This window comes from Macaca fascicularis, chromosome 1 (genome assembly GCF_037993035.2).
Source record: "Macaca fascicularis isolate 582-1 chromosome 1, T2T-MFA8v1.1".
Taxonomy (NCBI): domain Eukaryota; kingdom Metazoa; phylum Chordata; class Mammalia; order Primates; family Cercopithecidae; genus Macaca; species Macaca fascicularis.
The window spans coordinates 99,540,807-99,563,304 of record NC_088375.1 but is presented as its reverse complement, the minus strand read 5'-3'; positions in this window follow the sequence as shown (position 1 = coordinate 99,563,304).

Genomic DNA, 22,498 nt, shown 5'->3' with positions numbered 1-22,498 from the left:
GGGGGTGGCAAACATCTCTATCCCTGATAGGATCTGGTCTCTGCAGGTTATCAGACTGTGCCAGGATCCCATGAATGACACGTGACAGGTTTGTGCAGTTGGTTGGACGTCCACTTTGACCCTAAAGAGTTTTTTGGCAGTAAGTCAACTGAGCTCTGCTTTTTAGTGAGGAAATCAACCCCACAACAAGATCAATGCAGGGATAAATAGAGGGTTGGAGAGCTGTTCTATGGAGGGGCTGGGAAGAAATTCCACAGCAAATATAGGTGTTGCAGATAGATGCCATCTCCTTATGTTCCTTGCCCTTTGGAAATAAGATAGAGTAGGTGAAGACATGGGAAATAAATGTCACCTAGAAATCTATCTTAAACCCTGACTTTCCACACATGCTTTGGTTTGCTTGGCTGTTGGCTTTTCCCCAGGAGCTCCTGTATCTCCGTGCTTCAACGTCTGTTGCAAGGTTGGTCTAACTCTTGGGACCTCTCAAGATTCATTTTCACATCCAGAATAGGCGAGAAACTTAAACTTGTCAACTGTAAGTGGGAGCTTGCATACATGCAGGCACTCCGCCTTGCACAAATATAGGCACAGACACACACGCAAACGGGCAATGGCTGGCACATGTGCATGCCACCTAATCTTATTAGAATCTGTGCAATAAACACATAGTAATGGCCAGCTAACAGGTATATGAAGAAAATGCTCAGTATGTCCAGTCGTCAGGGAATGTAAATCAAAACCAGATGAGATTGCATTTTACCCCCGATAGGATGGCGATTTTTAACCAGAAGGGAAAATAACTGAATTTGGAGAGGAGGTCGATAAAAGGGAATACTTAGAAACCTATCTCGGGAAGACAAATAAGTACAGCCGTTAGTGTTAAGAAAGTGAGTTTATTTCCAAATGGCAGCATGTGCATTAAGAGCTAAGGAAGCATAGGTGGAGTCAGTTTAAATGTTAGCTACCTTTCCTTTGTTTAATTCTAGTGCTCTTGTAAGAAATACCAGTTTAGCTAGTTGTGTGCTTGTGCCTGGAGAGAAAGACACACGTTAAATAACATCATTTAGAGTGCCTAAGGCATATCCTACCTGATGGAGTTCTTGCTCCACAAAGGAACTTCCATCCTTGAAGAAAGTACAGTCTGTATCTTCTAGGGGGGTTTCCATGAGATCCTCCCTGGCTGCAGAGGTCTGTACCACTTGTTCACAGTTATCTTTAGGTTTCCCAGTTTTCTAGGGATGGACAGCAGCTGGGTTTAGGTGACAGCAAGTTTTTAACTGGATTGAACGCCCTTCTTACAGCAGAGCCTGATATTTAAAGAGCTGTCTATCCGTTAGCCAAAGGTTTCCCCTAGAGGACAGCAATCCTGCTACACTATGTGGAGGTATAAAGAGTTTTGCCATTTCCCAGGGGTAACTTGGTAGCCTCTGGTACCAGTAGGACCACTGCTGCTACTGCTCGGTGTCGTGCTGGCCATTCTTTAGTTACCAAATCAAGTTTCTTACTCAGGTAGCCCACTGGTTGTTGAGCTGATCTTTGGGCTTGAGTTAAAACTCCCAGTGCCATTCCCTTCCTTTCTAACGTATAAAGATTGAAGGCCCTCCCTGTGGGAAGGCTGAGGGCTGGTGCCTTAAGTAAGGCTTGTTTTTGCTGGTTAAAGGCCTTTTGAACTTTAGGTTCCAAGGTTAGGAAATGAGTTTTAGCTACCTGAGTTTCTTTTGTAAGGTGTTATCAGGGATGAGCTATCTCACCATACCCAGGTATCCATAGTCTGCAAAATCTTGTCATGTCCCAAAATCCTCTTAGTAGCTTGAGGGTCTTAGGAAGGGGGAAGGAAGAAATAGGTTCAATCATTTCTACCCCTAATGCTCTAGTCCCTTCAGACAACAGTAAACCCAGGTACTTCACTGAGGTTTGCCAAAGCTGGGCCTTGGATTTTGAAACCTCATATCATTTGTCAGATAGGAAATTAAGAAGAGCTTCTGTGTCTTCCTGAGAAGCTTCCTCAGTTGGGACACAGAGCAGGATGTCATCTACATATTGCAAAACCCTGACCTGAGGATGAGAAAACTCAGAGAGCTCCTTTGATAGTGCCTTTCCAAACAAGTGAAGACTATATTGAAATTCCTGAGGCAGCACCATCCATGTTAGCTGGGTTGTTTGGCCAGAACTTAGAAGACAAACAGGTATGGAGAGTTAGGATGTAATGGTATACAGAAAAAGGCATTCTTTAGATCTAGGACTGTGAACCATTAGTTCCCTCAGGTATTTGAGTTAGCAAGGCATAGGAATTAGAGACCACTGGATGAATTAGGACTGTGGCCTCATTAATGAGGCAGAGGTCCTGAACTAGTCTCCATTCCCCATTGGGTTTTTGTACTCCTAATATTGGGGTGTTGCAGGTGCTTTTACAGGGTTTGAGGAGGTCCTGCATTTTCAGGTTATTAATAATGGCTTATAGCCCTTTCCTAGCTTCTGACTTTAGGAGATATTTTCTCTGGTTAGGAAAAGAAGTAGGATCCTTAAGGTTGATCTGGACTGGCCTAGTGATTAAAACTCGACCTTATTCTTCCTTCAGTTGCCCATACTTCTGTATTAATATTAGCTTCCACCAGGGAAAGACAAAGAGTTTCTTCTGGGGCTATAAGGATGCTGGCGGCCATGTGAGCTAAACTGTCTCTATCTAGTAAAGGAGTGCGACTTTCAGGCACGATTAAGAAGACATGTGTAAATAATAGGTCCCCTTAACTGCAAGTAATGAGCTGAGAAAAATATTAGGTTAGAATCTTTCCTGAGATGCCCATCATGGTCATGCTATGGGAAGAGGGGAGGCCTGGATTGGAAAAGAGAAGAGAGAGACTGGATCCAGTGTCCAGAGGGAGGTCCACCCTCCTGCCTTCAATTTCCAGAATCACCTGGGGCTCCTGAGCAGAAATGGAAGTTTGAGCCTCTGGAGCCAGGGGTTTGAGCTCTGGGGCCCATCAGTCCTGTTGGACCGTCTGTGAGATTGGTTCTGAACCCAGTGACCTCCATCTCTGGGGACAGTCTAATCTCCAGTGGTCCCTGATACCAGCTGGACAGAGTTGAGGTGGCTTCTTCTTGCTGCCTGGACAATCTTTCTTAAAGTGCCCTGACTTGCCACACTGGTAGCCACTCGTGGATGCACCTTGGGGATCCCGGACTTTGCAAGCTTGCAAAGCAGCTACTAGAGACTCTGTCTTTCTCTTGTGTTTTCTGTCTTTCTCCTGGGGCTTTTCCTGGTCCCTATTATAAAAGACCGAGGTGGTCACCCTCAGGAGGTTTTCCAAGGTCCTATCTGGTCCTATAGCCTGACTCTGCAGTTTCCTTCTAATATCGGGAGCTCCTGTGTAATAAACTTGTTCTTTAGGATCAGCCATCCCTCAACTGAATAAGGGGATAAGGAGGTGTGTTTTATTAGTGCATCTCTCAGCCTTTCCATAAAGGCTGAGGCATTCTCATCTGGCTTTTTGCATATTCATGAACAGTTTAGAGTAATTAAGAGGTTTGGCCCTAGTTCTTTGTAGGCCCTCCAATATGCACATTAAAAAGTGTTTCCTTTTCCACTCATCTTTGGAGTCATTGGAGTTCCATTCAAGGTTGTCAAGAGGTACCACCTCTCTTCCTATTGGGAATGATGATTCCCCTATTTCTTTGCCTTCCATATTTTCTCTTTTCCTTTTTGGCCTACTATAGGAGACATATTCCTCATCTCCAAACTTCTCTGCTATCTGTAGAGCTGACTATTTTTCAGCTGTGGTTAGGGTTTGGTTTAAGAGCAGCATAACATCCCCTCATGTGAGGTCCAACACCTGAGTTACATTTTGGAAAGCTTGTGTATACCTATCAGGGTCATCAGAAAATCAGCCTAATTCTCCCTTTATTTGCCTAAGGTCCTGCAATGAGAAGGAAATTTGAACCCTAAGATGGTGTCACCTTCACTGGGCATTTCCTGTAGGGGTAAGAGCAAAGTTGGGGGAGTAGGGAGTTGTGGAGATGTTGGAACTGGAGGAGCTGATGACAAAGTTGGAAGGGGCTCTGAATAAGGGGGACAAAAAGGGCCAGGACACTCAATTGCTGCCTCAGATGGTTCCCCCAGGAGCTGCTTCTCTAGTTTTGGGGAATCATTCCCTTTGGGCCTGCGTGATATGACTACTAAAATAACTGGGTCGATTGTGCAATGCTTGAAAAAGTCGAATAAGAAGGTCCTGCCCTTGTGCAAAAGCAGAGTTTCAGGGTCAAAGGAGTCTCAGTGCTTTAGAATGTACTCAAAAGGAGTCCTTTGTTCCCTCTTTCCTTTCCAGTGGCCCAAGGTAGAGAGGAAGACAGTGGGAGCATGCTCCCAACTGTTTTCCCTCCTTGGTTCCCTGGGCCCTGGCATCCACTAAAGGTGCCACCCATGGATGCAGGCGTGACCTGCAGCCATGGATCCAGAGGAGCCAAATGATGGAGTTAGTCATGCTCACCCATGCGACTCTAGTCCTCCACTTGTGATTTCCCTTTGACTTCCTAGACTTGTGTGATCTGTGTGGCTCTCCGATAGATGGATCTCAGGAAAGAATATGTAACAATTGTATTTGGCAAGGCCCATTAATAGAGGGAGTGTACTCAGTTGAGTTCTATAATCTGCTATTGTGGCCTGCACTAAAGCTTTTATTCTTAGGCAGTGGTTGTAGTCAACTTCTGGACATAAAAATCTCCTTATTATTTAAGTACCATTTTAGTTAGGAAAATAGGTGTCTTAAAAGACTGTAGGAATCGAATGGTGGTTTTTCTGCTGATGGAATAGTATTGGGGCTAAAATTTGGTTTTGGAGGACATTTTTCTCTCACTGTTGAGTTTTCCTATTCATAGATGGGACATACAGCCTGGTCTCTAGTAGAAGGGAGAAAAAAGGGAGGAGAATTAGAAAATAGAGTGTTTCAGCAAAGGGCCTTCCCAAGATGACTCATGGAGAGGATTTCTATTCCACTAGGTGGTGCTGTTTAAATATCATGTGCTCTCCAAACCAAGCGGGGAGAGAGAGATGTTTACTGGGGGCAAGGGTGGGGTGGTGGTGCGAAACCTTTTGTTCCTAGAAAAATCACAGAAATGGCATTCCCTTGAGCTATATTCCTGGTTACTGTGGCATTTGTTGATCTTGACTAACAGGATTATTTTCCTGAGCTGTATAAATCCCCACAGCATTGCATACAGAGATTGGATAAGAGACATGGTGATTATGGACAGGAAAGCAGGAAAATTGCCATAGAAAAAGCTGGAGATCCTGTTGCTGACATCCAACAGTGTGGCAGTTGGAAGCTAGGGTTAGTCCATACCGGGGTGTGGCCCTGGCCTGGAACCATCAGTTGCCTCTGGACCTTTTCCAGCCCCACATGACAGCTAGGCTCTCCATGAAGGAAACCGGTTTAAACAGAGCCAACTTTCCCAGCACTCTGAGGCCACTGGGGTATTTGCTAAGTTCCCCCCACCAAGTCTGTCATCTGGGTCTTGAGATCCGTGGCCACCTTAAAGGTTTTTAACTGGCCATCAGACACTCAGTTTTTAGTTTGATATTAAAATTGAGGGCAGAAGGCCCTGAAATGAAAGTAAATATTTGGAGTCTGCTCCTATCCTCACCCTTCTGATGAATCTACTTTGGATCCTAGATGGGCCTCCACAATGAAATGGCCTCATTGTCTGAGGTGATACCCAAGGTCTGTTGTCTCACAGTCAAGGAAATCAAGAACGTGAACACACAGAGAATGAGGTTAACAGCAGAAGTTTAATGGGTGAAAGAAAAAGAATAGCTCTCTGCTAGAGAGAGGGGTCCTAGAGAAATGGGTTTCCAGATCTGCAGTGAAACACGGGGTTTTATAGATGTCTGGTGAGGAGGCAGTGTCTGATTTACATGGGGCATGAAAGATTGGTTGGACTAGGTCTACCATTTGCATAGGTGAAAAAACTGGTTAGGACTAGGTATGCCATTTGCCTAGGATGCAAATTTCTGGCCTTCCCCACCCTAATATTTTATTATGCAAGTGGGTCTTCTTCCTGAGCTGGGCCATGTCGCCTGTTCCTTTACTGTACATGCAGTAACAAAAAAAAAAGGGAAGATGGTACCTGAATGTTGGATATGCCTGGCCCCCGGGTAGCCCTTTTCTATTAGCGCAGCTGCTGGCATTCCCCCCGTGCAAACTTCCAGCTTGCTTATGTATGTTTGCAGCTCAATGTTTTAGGCTGCTCTTTGTTAGGAAAAAATAATTTCTTGGGCTGCTTTTTGTTAAAAGAGAAGCTCTGTTGAGGACTCTTTTACCCTCACTATCTGCCTAAATAATTTCTTCCTACCTCCTGTATCATCATGGCCACCAGTGGACCCACCACAACCACCACCATCACGACCACTACCATCAGCACCACACACTGTCACTTGTATCTGGCCACTGATTGGGTCGGGACTCTCCAGCAGCACTGCTTCCACCAAGCCAAGCCTGGTGGCTGACAGGTGGCTTCTCTCTCAGCTGGGAGAGATCTGTGCCTAATAATTGGGCCACTTGCAAGAGCCACTCACGCCGGCAAGCTCTCTGGCTTTTCCAAGGTGTACCAGACCCTGAGTCCAGGGTTCATGATTGGGCTCCGCATGTGTCAGCAGCTTTGGCAGGGATGCCAGCAGAACCTGAGGAGCTGAGACCATAGGCTATGGTGCTGGGGAGGAGGAGCTGTGAAAACGACTCTTTTAGCATTATGATGTTTTTCTTCATCTGGACATGATATTAATGAGATTCCTGTGATATGTTGTAACATGTGTATATTGTGTAGTGATCCAGTAGTGATCCAGTGAGGGGATGTAGGACATCCATCCCGTGGGTATCTGTCATCTCCACCTGTTGGAAACTTCTCAAGTGCTGTCTTCTAGCTCTTTGGAAACAACTCTAATACATCTTTGTTACCTATAGTTGCCCTACTCTGCTATGGAACATTAGAACGTATTCTTTCCATCTAACCACATGCTCGTACCTATTTCACCAACCTTGTTGGAGGCCATACAAATGTTTCTTATGATTACATATAATTGAAGCCTGTCAGTAACAATATGAACCTGTGATCAATTAAGCAGTTGACCAATCATTACCTCCTCCTCCTTACTCTTGTTATCCAACAAATACAAAGGGCTGTAGAAGCTCAAGGGCTGCTTTGCTCACTAGAGGCAGGGAGATCTCTTCTTCTTCCCTGGTTCCCCTTTCTTTAAGATAGTTTCTTTTTTTTTTTTTTTTTTTGTTATCATTTCTGTCATTGTACCAGACATAATTACCATCTCAAGCAGTAACAGTAGTAACTGCTGTAGTGACGGTCTCAAGTAGTAACTGTGGCAGTCTGCCACAAGTGGCTCCTGAACAGGGACTATCAGGGGCAAAAAGAAACCTGAAGGGACCTGAAAAAGGCCTGCAGGGACAAATAGAGATAAGTAGAGATAAGCAGCGACAGATAGGGACAGATAAGGATAGATAAAGACTAGCAAAAACTAGCAATATAAGGTCAGTGTCCCAAAGAAGTACAAAAATAGAGACTAGCAAAGACTAGCAGACATTTGCAGGGACAGATAGATCCTATAGGGACTTGAACAAGGAAGGGGTGCTGGAACAGAAAAAATTAACAGAAAAAACTAAAACCAACCAGATAAACGAGAAATCCCATTACAAGTCTGCCAGCAGCAACATAAGGTCAGTGCTCTAAAAAGGTACTGGTCAGTTCCCTAGAGGTACAAAGAATGGGAAGTTTTTTAATCAGAGTAACATGAGGAAGAGTTTGGTTATTTCTTTTCTCTTTTTTTGTTTGGAGTTGGGTACATACCATCTTCTTGTCATTATTTCAGGGTTTAAGAGAATTTTTTTGCCCCACCTATAGCACCTATAGAAAGTAGTGAACACGAGAGGGAGAATGAAAATTGGCTTGTACCATCTTTTGTGACTACAGAAAGGCTACCTTTAGCTTTGGCTTTCATGGATTGTAAACATGTGCTGGCACCTGTGAGGTGTGCAGGGGACTTGGGAGGTTTTCTCTGAGCTTATCAAGATGTGGGAACTGAGTTTCATTGCTCTGCAGTATTGACTCAAGTAATGGCTGCTTTGGTAGCTGACAGCTCTAAAAGAAACCAAGGGTCAAGCCCTAAAGTGGGAAAGTGTTATAAGTGTAGAAAAATTGGACATTTCAAAAAATAAGGCTGTCATACCTCTGGGAAAAAGGGATCTTGTAAACAGTTCCCGTCTTAACAGAAAAAACGCCAGGAGTTTGCCCTCCTTGTAATAAAGGAAATCATTGGGCTAATCAATGCCGCTCAAAATTTCATCAAAATGGCATCCCCCTGTTGGGAAACGAGAAGGGTGCCTGGACCCAGGTACCTCAAACTATGAGGGCATTCCCTGTCCAGACCACAACTCTGTCTCAGGGGAGGTTACCGGAGGCACATTGATTCCCTCTCCCTGGGAACACCTGGAAATGCAGGATTAGATCTCCTAGAGAACAAATTATGTTAATTAGAGGAAACAAACTCACTAAGATTCCCATTGATATTTGGGGATCTTTGCCAACAAGATACATTGGATTGATTTTGGTAAAAGCTGTCTTAACTTACAGGCCCAGGAGTTGTTGATTTTGATTGTGAAGGAGAAATTCAGGTAGTGGTAATGTCACAAGATCTTTGGGTTTTTGAACTGAGAGAGTATATTGCTCGGTTGTTGCTTATTCCCTGTAAATTGTACCCTTCTCTATGCAAGGAGTGAGGAGGTCAGGGATTTGGAAGCACACCTAAGAGATTTATCTATCACAACCCATAGCATCTCATAGACCCACTTGTGCAGTGTAGATTGAAGAAAAGTGTTGTGGGCTTATGGATATGGGAAAAAGACTCCCGTGGTAATAGATCTTGAGGATTGTTTACGAGAAAGATAAGTCTTCATTTGCTTTTTCTGTGTCTTCTGTTAATCAGAAAGAGCTGTCTCTCATCAGTGGAAAGTTTTACCCCACGGTAATTAACCAAAGAGGCAGAAGCTGAGTTACAGCTTGTAGAACAAATGCTAAGCAACGGCATGCCTCCTGGCTACAACCACAAGAGCCTTTGCCTTTGTTTCAGTAGATTTACTAACGTGGGGACGAGGGTATGCTTGTGTCTTCACAGAAGATGAACAAACCATGTGGGTGTCCTCAAGGTGTGTATGACCATGGAACGGGAGACTGGAGGGACCCATGGATCCCAACCATGGACCTGGTTCCCCCAGTATGAGCCATGAACCAGTTGAATTTGAATGCAAAGATGGAACGAGGACCAACTGGAGTCACACTGACATCAACCCCCATAACATGGGGACAGATCAGGAAAACCACACAGGAAGCTGAGAAACTGCTACAGCACCAGGGTTTCACCTTTTGCTTGAACTCAGAGGTACAATCGATGCTTAATGGACCAATGCTTTGTGACTGAACTCCTCTCTACCCTGAATACAAGAGACTCTAATAGGCAGGAATATAATCGCCTCTATTCAGTACGAAGAAGTTGCAGAAGACGGACCTTCATCCTTCTGCAACCCGTAGGATGAAAGGTCCTCTTGTAAAAGGGAAGGGGGAAATGTGTAAGAAGCATTCAAACCAGAGCAACTCTATTTTGAATAAGGGCTAAGAAAAATGAAGCTGGATCACCAACTGACAATGAAGGGTTGCACAGCCTGCAATTGCCTTGCTCAACTGATTTCAAAACAAAAAGATATTGGAGGATGCACAAATGTTTCTTATGATTAGAGATAATTGAAGCCTGTCAGTAACAATATGAACCGGTGATCAATTAAGCAGCTGACCAATCATTACCTCCTTCTCCTTACTCTTGTTACCCAATAAATACAAAGGGCTGTAGAAGCTCAGGGGCCGCCTTTGCTCACTAGAAGCAGGGAGCCCTCTTCTTTCCCGGTTCCCCTTTAAGATAGTTTGTTTTGTTTTTCATTATCATTCCTGTGTTTGTCCCTTTGTTCGGTTGTAATGATGGTCAAGTGGTAACAGTAGTAACTGCTGTAGCAATGGTCTCAAGCAGTAACAGTAGTAACTGCTGTAGTGATGGTCTCAAGTAGTAACTGTGGCAGTCTGCCACAAACCTCTCTTCACCACAGTCACCCAAACACCCTCTCCAGCCTCTGGTATCTACTATTCTACTCTCTACCTCGACAAGGTGAACTTTTTGAGCTCCCATATAGGAGTGAGAACATGCCCTTTCTTTCTGTGCTTGGCTCATTTGATCTTACATCGTGACCTCCAGTTCTATCCATGTTGCTGCAAATGAGAGGATTTTCTTCTTTTGTATGGCCAAACAGTATTCCATGGTGTATATATGCCACATTTTTTTTTCATTTCCTGACTGATGGACACTTAGGTTGATTTGATGTTTCTGCAGTTGTGGATAGTGCTGCATTAAACACGGGGGTTCAGATATTCCTCTGATATCTGGATTTCCTTTGCTTTGGATAAATACCCAGCTGTGGGATTGCTGGATTCAATGGTAGCTCTACCTTTAGTTATCAGAGTGGGCAGGGATTTGTTTTGTTTTGTTTTGAGAAATCTCCATGCTATTTTTCATGATGGCTGTACTTATTTGCCTTCCTGCCAATGGTGTCAAAGTCTTCCCTTTTGTCTACCTCCTTGCCAGGATCAGTTATTTTTCCTTCTGTTTAATGATAGTCATCCTAATTGGGGTAAGATGACAGCTCATCGTGGTTTCAATTGGCATTTCCCTGATAATTGGTGATGTTGAGCATTTTCTTCAGACATGTATTGGTTGGCCATTCCTATGTGTTCTTTGCCCACTCGTTAATGGGTTTAGATGGTATTTGTATGCGGTGGTGGTCAGCTGTGTGTGTGTGTGTGTGTGTGTGTGTGTGTGTGTGTGTGTTCCAGGGATTGCTTACTGTTGATATGTTTGAGTTTTCTGTGTATTCTGGATGTGAAAATGAATTTTGAGAGTTCTGGTTAGTTAGACCAACCTGGCAATGGAGGCTGAAGTGGGGAGAGAGAGGATCCATTGGGGAAAACTGAAGAGTTAAACTGACCAGGAGTGTGTGTGGGAGGGTGGGTGTCAGGATAGACTTCTAGCTGACATTTGTTTTTCACACAAAGAACAAGAACAACACACACACTAACGATGGATGTATGTACACAGATGGAGACACTTATACAAATAGAGAATTGGCCAGGACTTTGCCACAGTCATCCTTCTGCCAGTGGAATCTTTGTGACTGAAAGATTACTTTTCTGTCTGCTGAGGGCATCTTTGTCTACTGGTTTGGTCACCTGTCAGAGTCTGTGATTTCTGAGGATAACACTTATGCCATCAAGTGCCCTGGCTGTTTCACTGGTTCCAGATCCTGAGCTGTGTGTATAAAAAGTTGAGGTTGTATACTCTCATTTGTTTCAAAAATTTCATTTAATTTACATATATTTATAGTGAAATGAGAAATCTTACTCATTTTTGGGATATTGATATATTAGTCTTTAATCAGATATTTCTGCAAATGAGAATCTTACATACTCATTTTGGGGTTGTTGATGATGTATTAGTCTTTAATCAGATATTTCTGCAAGCATTCAGTTTGTCTTATCACTTGCAGCTTGGTGGACAGCCTGTGGATAAAGTGAAGGCAAATGCTGTCCATGTAAAGATGAGGAGAGGACACACAGAAACACACTAAAAAGAAGTCCATCTGAAGGTGTAGACAGAGACTCAAGTCATGTTGCCAAAGACCAAGGAAAGTCAAGGATATCTGGTAGTCAGCAGAAGGCAGGAGGAGGCAAAGAAGGATTCTTCCCTAGTGGAAGCATGGGAAGCCTTTAGTGGGAGCATGGTCCTGCTGACATCTTGATTTCACACTTCTAATTTCCAGATCCGTGATAGAACAAATTTCTGTCGTTTGGTGCCACCCAGTTTGTGATAATTTGTTGCAGCAGTCCTGGGAAACTAATACTTGCAAACTCACCGTCTAGATTTTGTTTTTAACATCCTATTATACATCCTTTATCACATGTCCCTCCATCTATGCAAACTTCTAACTTGTGATTTTTTTAGCCTTTGGTATTATTTTAAATATTTGGTAGTGCAGTGTTGCTGAAGGTCTGAGAAAATGGTCACTATTATCTTTTTTTTTTTTTGAATGTGAAATTATAGTACTGTTACTGGCAATGCGGGAATCCTAGGTTCTTCTTAATTTGGAAGAAGGAATTCAGCCAAAAGACGCATAGCAAGGGTTAAGTAGCAGAGTTTATTGAAGAAAGACAAAGTACATTCCTAGACAGGAGTAGAAAACAGCTCCAAGCTGGCCTGCCTGAAAAAATAGTAGTAGTAGTGTCTATTTAATTAGACATTATACTCTGAAAGATGAGTCAGAGTGGGTTGCTCAAAAGAATGAGCCAGCAGCAGGTAGTGCTGGGTGACTGTCTCTATGAGAATCTTACGTGATTATTCATGAAAAGGCTTGAGGGGGTGTCACTTGCAAGCATGTTGGGAGGTCCCTTTGAGCATGCATGCTCTGTGGTTGTACATGCTGGTATACATGTTGCAGGTCTAATTAGCATTTAAAATCTCCACCTAGGGGTGTGTTTTTACTGTTAAAATGAGCACAAGTATAGTCCAAGGCAAGTTTTTGGAGGACTGTCTGTGTTTGCCAGTGGGGAAAATCCCTAGCATAGTTATCTCTAGCTAGGGCCTGATAAGTCCCCTTCAGGGCTAGAGGAGTCTAACCATAAGGCCAGATGTAGCCAATTTAGCCATTATCTTTTTGTTGACTGTCAGTGGGCAGCACTGACTATAGTGGGCAGCATCTCCAGGGCTTCTTTTTCTAGGGGGCTCCCTTGCCTGCTCATTTCTGGCTGTCTACCTACTCTAACACTACAAAGTTTTGAAATAAAAATTTGGAAGAATGCATCTACATCTTAAATGTTTATTCTTAACCCTAACAATTCCACTCTAGATATTTATCTTACTCAAATATTTGCACCCATTGGCAAAGTTGTATCTTCATTGCTTCATTATCTCTAATGTAGAAAATTAGGAAATATGTGACATATTTATAGTTAAGAGCCTGTTTATGAGCTACATGACGGTATGTGGCAGTTTAAAAGAATAAGGGAGGAGTAGGTAAGTACATATGTCAGTTATACTTTTGTGGTAGTCAGCCTCTAAAATAGCCTCTGATTATCCCACCTTCATATATCCACATCCCTGCAGATCGCTCCCACATCACATCACAGTTTGTCTTCGTGAAAATAGAATATGGCAAAAATGAAGGTACATCCCTTCCAATATTAGGTTGTAAAAGCATATGACTTCATCTTAGGCTCCCTGTCCTTCTTTCTCTGTCTCTCTCATAATCCACTTTTCACAGAAGCCAAGTATCATTTTGTGAGGACACACAGGTATTTCGAAAAAGCCAGTAGACATTTTGTAGGATATACAGGCAGCCTATGGAGAGGCCCACATGTGGAAGAGCTAAGGCTACCTAAGTGAGCAACCACCTGAATGAGCTTGGAATGGCATGCTCCAGCCCCAGTTGAAGCTTCAAATAATGGCAGCCCCCGCCAACAGCTTGACTGTGACCTCATGAGTACCCTGTGCCAGAACCATGAGGCTAAGCTGCTCTTGGATTCCTGACCCACAGAAACTGTGACATAATAAATATTTGTTAGCTTAAATTGGTAAGTTTTGCAATGACTTATTATGCAGTCATGGATAACTAATATAAGTAGTTCATTAGAAAAGTAAATGGTATCAAAGTATATAGATAATAATAAATCATGTGTATGTATTTTTCACATAACCCCCTGAAATTCATGACGTGATAATATGATGGGTGGGATTTATGCCATTTGTCTTTCTGTATTAAATCTTTTTACAATTAGCTTCATTTCACAGCTTTATTGATATGTAATCGACGTACAATAAAATGTACATATGTTGATGTTCTATCTCCTAGTACCTGCAAGTGTGAGCTTATTTAGAAATTAGACTTCTGGCTGGGCGCGGTGGCTCAAGCCTGTAATCCCAGCACTTTGGGAGGCTGAGACGGGCGGATCACAAGGTCAGGAGATCAAGACCACCCTGGCTAACACGGTGAAACCCCGTCTCTACTAAAAAACACAAAAAACTAACCAGGCGAGGTGGCGGGCGCCTGTAGTCCCAGCTACTGGGAAGGCTGAGGCAGGAGAATGGCATAAACCCGGGAGGCGGAGCTTGCAGTGAGCTGAGATCTGGCCACTGCAGTCCAGCCTGGGTGACAGAGAGAGACTCTGTCTCAAAAAAAAAAAAGAAAAAAAAAAAGAAAAAGAAATTAGACTTCTGCTTTCTACATAGTTAGTTAAGATTAGGTCATACCGGAGTAGAGTGGGCCCCTATCTAATATGACTTGTGTCCTAATTTAAAAAGTGAAACGTGGATAGAAAGACATATAGACAAAGAGAAAACCATGAGAAGTTAGAGCTCTACTGCCATATGCTAAGGAACTACCAGAACCTAGGAAAGTGGCCTGGAATAGATCTTTCCCTAGTGCCTTCACCCTACTGACACCTTGATCTTGGACTTTTGGCCTCCAAAACTGTGAGACAATACATTTCTGTTTTTTAAGCCACCCAGTTTTTGGTACTTTGTTATGGCAGCTCCAGAAAACTAATACATTGGGTTAAATAAAATACATTATTAAAATTAATTTTAAGGCCGAGCGCAGTGGCTCACGCCTGTAATCCCAGCACTTTGGGAGGCTGAGGCGGGTGGATCACAAGGTCAGGAGATCGAGACCATCCTGGCTAACACGGTGAAACTCCGTCTCTACTAAAAATACAAAAAATTAGCCGGGCGCGGAGGCGGGCGCCTGTGGTCCCAGCTACACAGGAAGCTGAGGCAGGAGAATGGCGTCGGCCCAGGAGGTGGAGCTTGAAGTGAGCCGAGATCGCACCACTGCACTCCAGCCTGGGCGACAGATCGAGACTCCGTCTCAAAAAAAAAAAAAAAAAAAAAAAAATTAATTTTAAAAATGCTAAATTGAATTTCTTATATTTCCGTTGGTATATTTTAGAGGTATATTCTAGAGGTATATTTAGCAATAAATTTATCCTGTCAGATTTAACAGGAAGTGATTTCTTCTTCAAGTGCTTTATGTGGGGATGCCTATCTACTTCATATGCCCAATTAATATAGAAAGTCAATCTATAATCAGCAAACAGCAACTGATACTGCCTTTGGTATTTACCTAGACACTCTTCCACTGATCTGTAATCCAACTCTCAAACTCTCAGGTCTTCTTGATAATGTATTTGGAAAAAGTATCTGTCTTTGACATCTGATACTCTCTCCTGAACACAATTCTTTGTTTGAACTTAAAATCCATGCATCTTCAGCCATAGAGATTTAAAAAATATTTGTAGAAAGCTATGATTTTTAAAATTTATTTAAAAATTTTTTCATGGATATTTTTGCTATCAACATACCAACAGCCATCCATCATCCATCACCCTATAGAATCATATCAATTGGGCTGACCTGCTTGATTTTGATACTAGGGATGGACAACTAAACACAAGCTATATTGTTCAGAAAGCAGTCAATCAATGGGAATGTAAACCTTGTTCTATGAGCCATGGTGAGCATTTTAGTACCAGTTGATTTGAAAGTTTTCTAGGCAAATATCATCTTGACTGTATGCAATGGTGTTAAACTTCAGGGACAAATTGTTGACTTATAATATAAGTTGATGAAGATTCTGTGTGTTCTTTGAAGTTCTGGCCTGCAATAACTTTCTCATCCTATCTTCTAATGAAACAATATAGAAAACTAAACTTTGGGGGAACATTTACCCCCAAAAATCACTTTAGAGAAACTGATATTAGATAGATAAGCTGATATTACATAGAAAAATCAGTAATTATAATAAAGTTGGATGCTCAACAAATGTGTTGTCTTCCTGTGCCCATTTACCCAATGCAGTAAAAATAAGTGTAATGAATCCATTAGAATTTCTACCTTAGAGAAACTTTCATTCTGGAGATCTTACTCTTGAATTATGGAAAAACTAACAACAGAGACGATTAGATACATGACGTGATAAAATATGTCTTGAGTAGGCAGTGCAGATAACAGAATGGAGACGATGAGTTATTATAGTGGCACAGGAGAGGTCTGCCTTGGGTCAACTCACAATTCTTGTCTGAGCTGTGGTTTCCTCATTTGTAAAATTGAAGGGGTTGGATTTCAATGTTCTATTCCTGTGATTTATAAATAAACCTTCTGCCCTTAAATTCTGATGTCAGCAGCTGGCATTAGCTGTCATCAGATGTCATCCTCCACATTTTTCTCTTTCTTTCCTTTTTGTTTTTTGGCAATGCATACATCTATTGTAAAATTTATCATAAGTTCAAAACTTTGAAACAAGATGCAGCACTTCAGTACTCTTGCATCCAGGGAGAATAGGAATGTTCTAGTGCTTATTTAGGTAATGTTAACTTGAACCCCTAGGAGCCAAACTATATCAGAAACAATTATGGTAAGGGATAACTGTAGCTGTTAAGAGGGATTGTGGTAACACTAAACTAACAATTGAAGTTACATTAATGAAATAATAAAAAAATAGATTACAAAGAAAGTTGGGATGAAGAGATTTTAAGAGGGTGTTGAGCACCCTGTTGTACATGTGAAAGTGACCAGGTTACAGCAAAATAAAGGAATTTTGTATGCAAACCTCTACCTACAAAAAACCTGGGGGCAAGGGCAAAGGCATTCAAGCTTGGAACTCTCAGAAGCCTGAGGGTTCTAGGATTTCTAACTTTCAAGAGAAATGATGAAACTCCGACCATATGGGGAAGGAGTGCAATACTTCTAAGAAGGGTTCGGAGGGATTTCACACATGAGTTTTCAGATATCTTCAGCCCCATCAAGGGTATAAGAGCAGCTCTGTCCAATACATAGATCACATAAATCACCTATATAGTTTAACACTTTCTAGTAGCCACATTAAAAAGAGTAAAAAGAACCAAGATAGTAATTTTATTAATATTTTATGTAACCAATATATTCAAAATATCATTTAACATGTAATTAGTATAAAATATTAATGAGATATCTAATATTCATTTCTTCAAACTAAGTTTTCAAAAGCCACTCTGTATTTTATGCTTATAGCACGTTTCAGTTTGGACTAACCACATTTTAATAGCCATATGTGGCTGATGACTCCCATCATATTGGACAGCAAAGGTCTAGAGGAAGACAATGTATAGAATTACTAATTCCCCAAAGAGGTCAAGATTGATCCCTGTTCCCTGAGACCAAGACCTTAGATTACCCAGGACTTCTACCCTAACCCACTTTATCAGGGTCAAGAAAGGCCATATATTTGGAGTAATGAGTGGCTTCTCTAGGCAACCTCAACTCCACCAGCTGGGGTCAGTACACTCAGAATGAACTCAGGACTTACAACCAGTCTCTTGTTAACAGGCATCAAGAGAGAGCCCCAGATTACCACTGTCCTCTACATGCCAGCACTCATAGCTTCACTGGCATTGCTCATCTTGAATATATCATGATATCCTTTATCCATGTTTATGCCAGTCAACACAGGAAGCATTATTCTCCCAGGTCATCTCCTGCATTCAAATCTGCATAAGACTGCCACTGTCTGACTGCAGTAGCATAAAAGACCCCAAACAAAAATGCCCAGCTGAGCCTAGTCAACCCACAGAAGGAGCATAAGAGATAATAAGAAATTGGTTGTTTTAAGCCATTAGCTTTTGGGGTGGTTTTTTATGGTGCGATAAACAACTGAGACATTTAGGTTAAAAATCTTGGACTCATCTCCTTCCCATATCTAGTCTATCAGGAAATTCTGGTGGTTTTATCTTCATTTTATTTATTTTTTGTTATTTTTTATTTTTTTGAGACAGAGTCTTGCTCTGTTACCCAGGATGGAGTGCAGGGGTGCGATCATAGCTCACTGCAGACTTGACACCCCAGGCTCAAGCAATCCTCCGACCTCAGTCTCCTGAGTAGCTGGGACTATAGGCGTAGTCCCACCATGGGTGGCTAATTCTTTTGATATTTTATAGAGACGAGGTCTTGCTATGTTGCCCAGGCTGGTCTCAAACTCCTGGGCTCAAGTGATGCTCACACCTTGGCTTTCCAAAGTGCTGGGATTACAGGTGTGAGCCACTGTGTCTGATTGTTCTGTCTTAAAACATACATGGAATGTAGACTTCCTGCTACCTGTATACTACTAGCCTCCATCTTTTCATGCCTGGCTTGTTGCAACAGTGTCCTACTTGTCTCACTGCTTCTGCCCTTGCCCTGCTACAATCTTTTCTCAAGACAGCAGTCAGAATGGTCCTTCAAAAACATTTCAGATCATGTCACTCCTATGCTCAAAATCTCCCCAAAGTTCCCCATTTCATTTGTGTCACAGTGAACAATCTCATGCTTATGAGGTCTTGTGTGATCTGGTCTCTCATTTCCTCTCTGACCTCATTTCCTGCCGCTCCCTCCCTCCCTCAGTTCCACTCCAAACAACTCCTGGAACATTCCAGGCATAAAGCAGTTTCAGTTCCTCACCTGATTGTTCCATCTGCCAGAAATGTTCTTTCAGTAGATAGCTGTGAGCTCAGTTCCCTTCATCTTTCAAATCTTTGCTCAACTGTCACCTTCTTACCCTACTTAAAATTGCAATCCACTTCCGCTTCTAATTCCCTTTCCCTGCTCTTTTTTCTCCCATACTTTGTATCATTTCATATAATATTATATTATATAGTTATTTAATATGTTTATTATTTACTTTATGTCTCTCTCCAATAGAATGGAAGCTCTCTGAAAGCAGGGATTTTTGTCTGTTTTATTTACGAATGTATCTGAGGCATCTAGAACAGTTTACTACCTGGTAAGTACCCAATAGATACTAGCTGAATGAGTGAAAATCTGTTGTCTGGGTGCTCTGAGGCTGTTTCCTAGGCAATTCTCACAGTTATACCTGAGGACACCCCTCTGAAGCTCTGTTTGCACTTCGTCATTCTAATGGGTCAGAGGCATATCTAATCACAGGAAAAATAACAATGTCCAATATAATAGTGAAAGAAGATATTCTTTTCTAATGGCAGTTGTGCTCAGACACATTTCAACTCTCCTTCCTCAGGGAGAGTTTCTATATATGAACTTCTTCCAGAGATAGGGGAAGACTTTGTATCTTTGTTTTTGTGGGCCATACTGTTTCTATTCCTGATCTTGTTCACAGGTTATCATAATCCTTAAATTCTTGTAGATCTTTTGCACTAAGTTTGAAATCCTCTTCAACACCACAGGAATGCTGCTCCTGAGATCTGGATGCTGAATAGAATTTCTATAAGTTCTGGAAAATGTGTTGGGGTAGGTGGTTAGGAAATCTTACAGCAGGATTGCTAAAAATCCAAGCCTGGTAGAATTTCCTCCTACAAAGGAACTGCTACAGTTCTGTCCACCAACCTGAAATAACAGGACAAGTCACCAGGAGATGTGTGTACACAAGGGCCCTGAATCTTCTTGGAGTGCCTATCATACATTTAAATATTAAATCCAAGTACATATTTCTTCTCTCAAGAACTATTCCTTTACAAAGTCTGTCTATAAAACCTACAAAAACAACTAATCTTCTTAGGTTCTTTATAAATTCTATTGCCTGCCCTTCTCAATATCAAAAACAGACAAACAAAAAAACAAAAATAAAACCTTGGGCCCTCTTACTATATGATACGAGTCATGGTACTCTGGTAGGTCACATTTACACACACACATATGCACAGAGATACATATACAAACATACAGGTACATACACATATGTACACATACACACACATGCACACACACACACACACACATTTTCTCTAGAAAAATATACCCTTTCCTAATTTTCCCTAGAAGGGGAAAATTATCCATCTTTTGGCTTTTGATATGTCATTTAAATTTTTGGTAGGTTCCCTTTTATATTTCTTCCTCCAAAATGCCTTTTTCTTCTATTCTTGTAGTCTGAATTCCAATTTTGGTTTGGTCTCTGCTTGCAGTGTGGTAAGACTATGATGCACTCTCAGCACATTTTGAGTAGTAACAAGCCAAAAACCAGGGGTCATGTCCAGGTTCAGATCCTCATGTGGGAGAGGTAAAATGTTAATATATAGAGGCAAAAGTGGAGTGAAGGGGAAGGCAAAGGCTGGAGCTAAAATTCTGGAAGAAGCATACCTTACTTAATGCTGCTGACTGCTCAGAAGTCCTAGCACGTTTAATTTGCCAGACTTCTTAATATCAAATTTCTCTTGTGTCTTAAATCCTGGTTCTCTTGAATTCTTTGTTGTGTAGTAATGAATAGTTTTCTATCTTCTTTAGTATTAAAAAATAGCTTTTCTGATCTTCTGAGAAACTAAAACAGTATTATTTCTAATTTTAGATTTCCCCTCACTTCTCAAGGCCTCAAACACAATATCCTCTAATGACATTGTCTTTGGGGTGACCCAAAATTATCATTTATTTCTTACTTATGAGCAGAGAGTTTGCAGCTTTTACTTGCCTTGTCTCTTTTAATGCCTACAGCCACCCCCTAGGAGCAGAGGAGGAAGTGTGTATCAAGTACCATGTTTCCACAGTTTGCCATTTATTTCCACTTACGCTGATTACACGTTGTGTTTACTTTTCCTTATTCCACAGCATCTCTTTAGCTCTACTTCAATGGTAAATCTCTCTAACGTGCCTGTCTTTCTCCCTCAATGGGATTCAATCTGAAAAGTAACTTAACAAACGCCTAACTGTAGACTCCCTCCCCCTTGAGGGCAAACTAGAACCCCACTGAGGAAGGAACTCCTACAAACAAAAAAGCAGGAGTAGCGCTTCTTGAGCTGGCTTGACATTATTGATTCTGTGTGGGTGCCAACATCCCTATCATCTCAAAGAGGAGATTTTGTTAATGAAACAACATGAAGAAGTGAACTGTCTTTTGAGAACATAAGCCAGAGATAGATGCCCTGAGAATGTGAGTGCTACGGCATTGGGTAGGTGAAAGGAGATGCCTACTTCCACACTGAAACAGAACACTGCACCTCATGCTTTGCTGTGCCGTGGGAGTGGGTGGTTGACTTAGAGGCTTTGATTCAGACCCACATCACAATTTCTCTCTAGAATCTTCTTCTTTAATAACTGCTGACCCTGCCATAATAGGTCTCTGGGGGATATGCCAATTCTCTTTCAATGTTCTGGCCAAAGAGTGGACAAAAATCCCTTCCCTTGATTTCCCAAGACTTGGGACTCTCAGGAGATTTTACCAAAGGACAAGGAAAAACAAATAAATTTTAAAAATTATAAAAAAATATAAAATCCATTGCAGAGGGTACAATAGTTACTTAGGAATGAAGAATACAAAGTGTTATGAAAAGTCTGAAGAACTGACAAATATTTGTGGTTGGTTTCTAGGAAATTTCTCCTTGCTGAGAATAGCTTTATCTGGCTACCCCAAAAGTTTAACTCCCTTCCACAGAGTTAGTTCCCAGGAGTCACTCAGGATGTGGTCTTGGGGATTGGGCAGAATATATTGCTATAAAGTCTGAGAAAAGTTTTAGGAAAAGTGCTGGGCTCAGTGGCTCATGCCTGTAATCCCAGCTCTTAAGGAGTCAGAGGTGGGAGGATAGTTTAAGTCCAGGAGTTCAAGATCTGCCTGGGCAATATAGTGAGACTTCATTCTCAAAAAAAAAAAAAAAAATTTTAGGAAAAGTTTAAACATATTTGTATTTTTTAAAGACTACCTTAGATACAAAATCATTGTCCTGAAATTTTACAGTTGGACTGTGGTGGGGTATACTGTATCTCATGGGTAAGCAGAGTATAGAACAATTTGTTTCTCCTTCCTTTGCCACCTGCATATGTGAGGATAATATTCTTTTGTCTATGTAGTAATGAAGTGTGCATTTAATTTTCAGCGTGTGGGTATTCCCCTAGGAATCTCTCCAGTCCTAGCCATGATCACAAGGTCTGAATCTACCATAACCAGCACCCTCTCAGACCCATGTACCCTGTCACATTCTTCGTAAGATACTCTCCACAGAATATGTCTGTGGCTCTGCTGGCACCTCCCTGGGGGGTCTTTACTTGCTTACTCCCAACTTGCCACTCCATGGAGCATATGTTGCTATACTTCCCACCCTGGACTGCATCCTGTATGCCTTGACTCTCAGGAGGTCCAGACTAGGGGCATGATGACTAGCAGCCACTATGGAGAGCAAGATTCCCACTGCACCAACAGTGGCTCTCCATCTGCTCTGGGAAACATGCTTCCTTAGGGACTGGGTATGACCACCCTTTTCAGGTAAAATACCACCCACTAAATACAGGGGTATCACACTGTCTTCTCACAGGCCCATCCATAAAAGAGTAGCATAAAGATAGTAATTAAATTATTTAACATTTTCTGATATTTTTGTTAGTTAT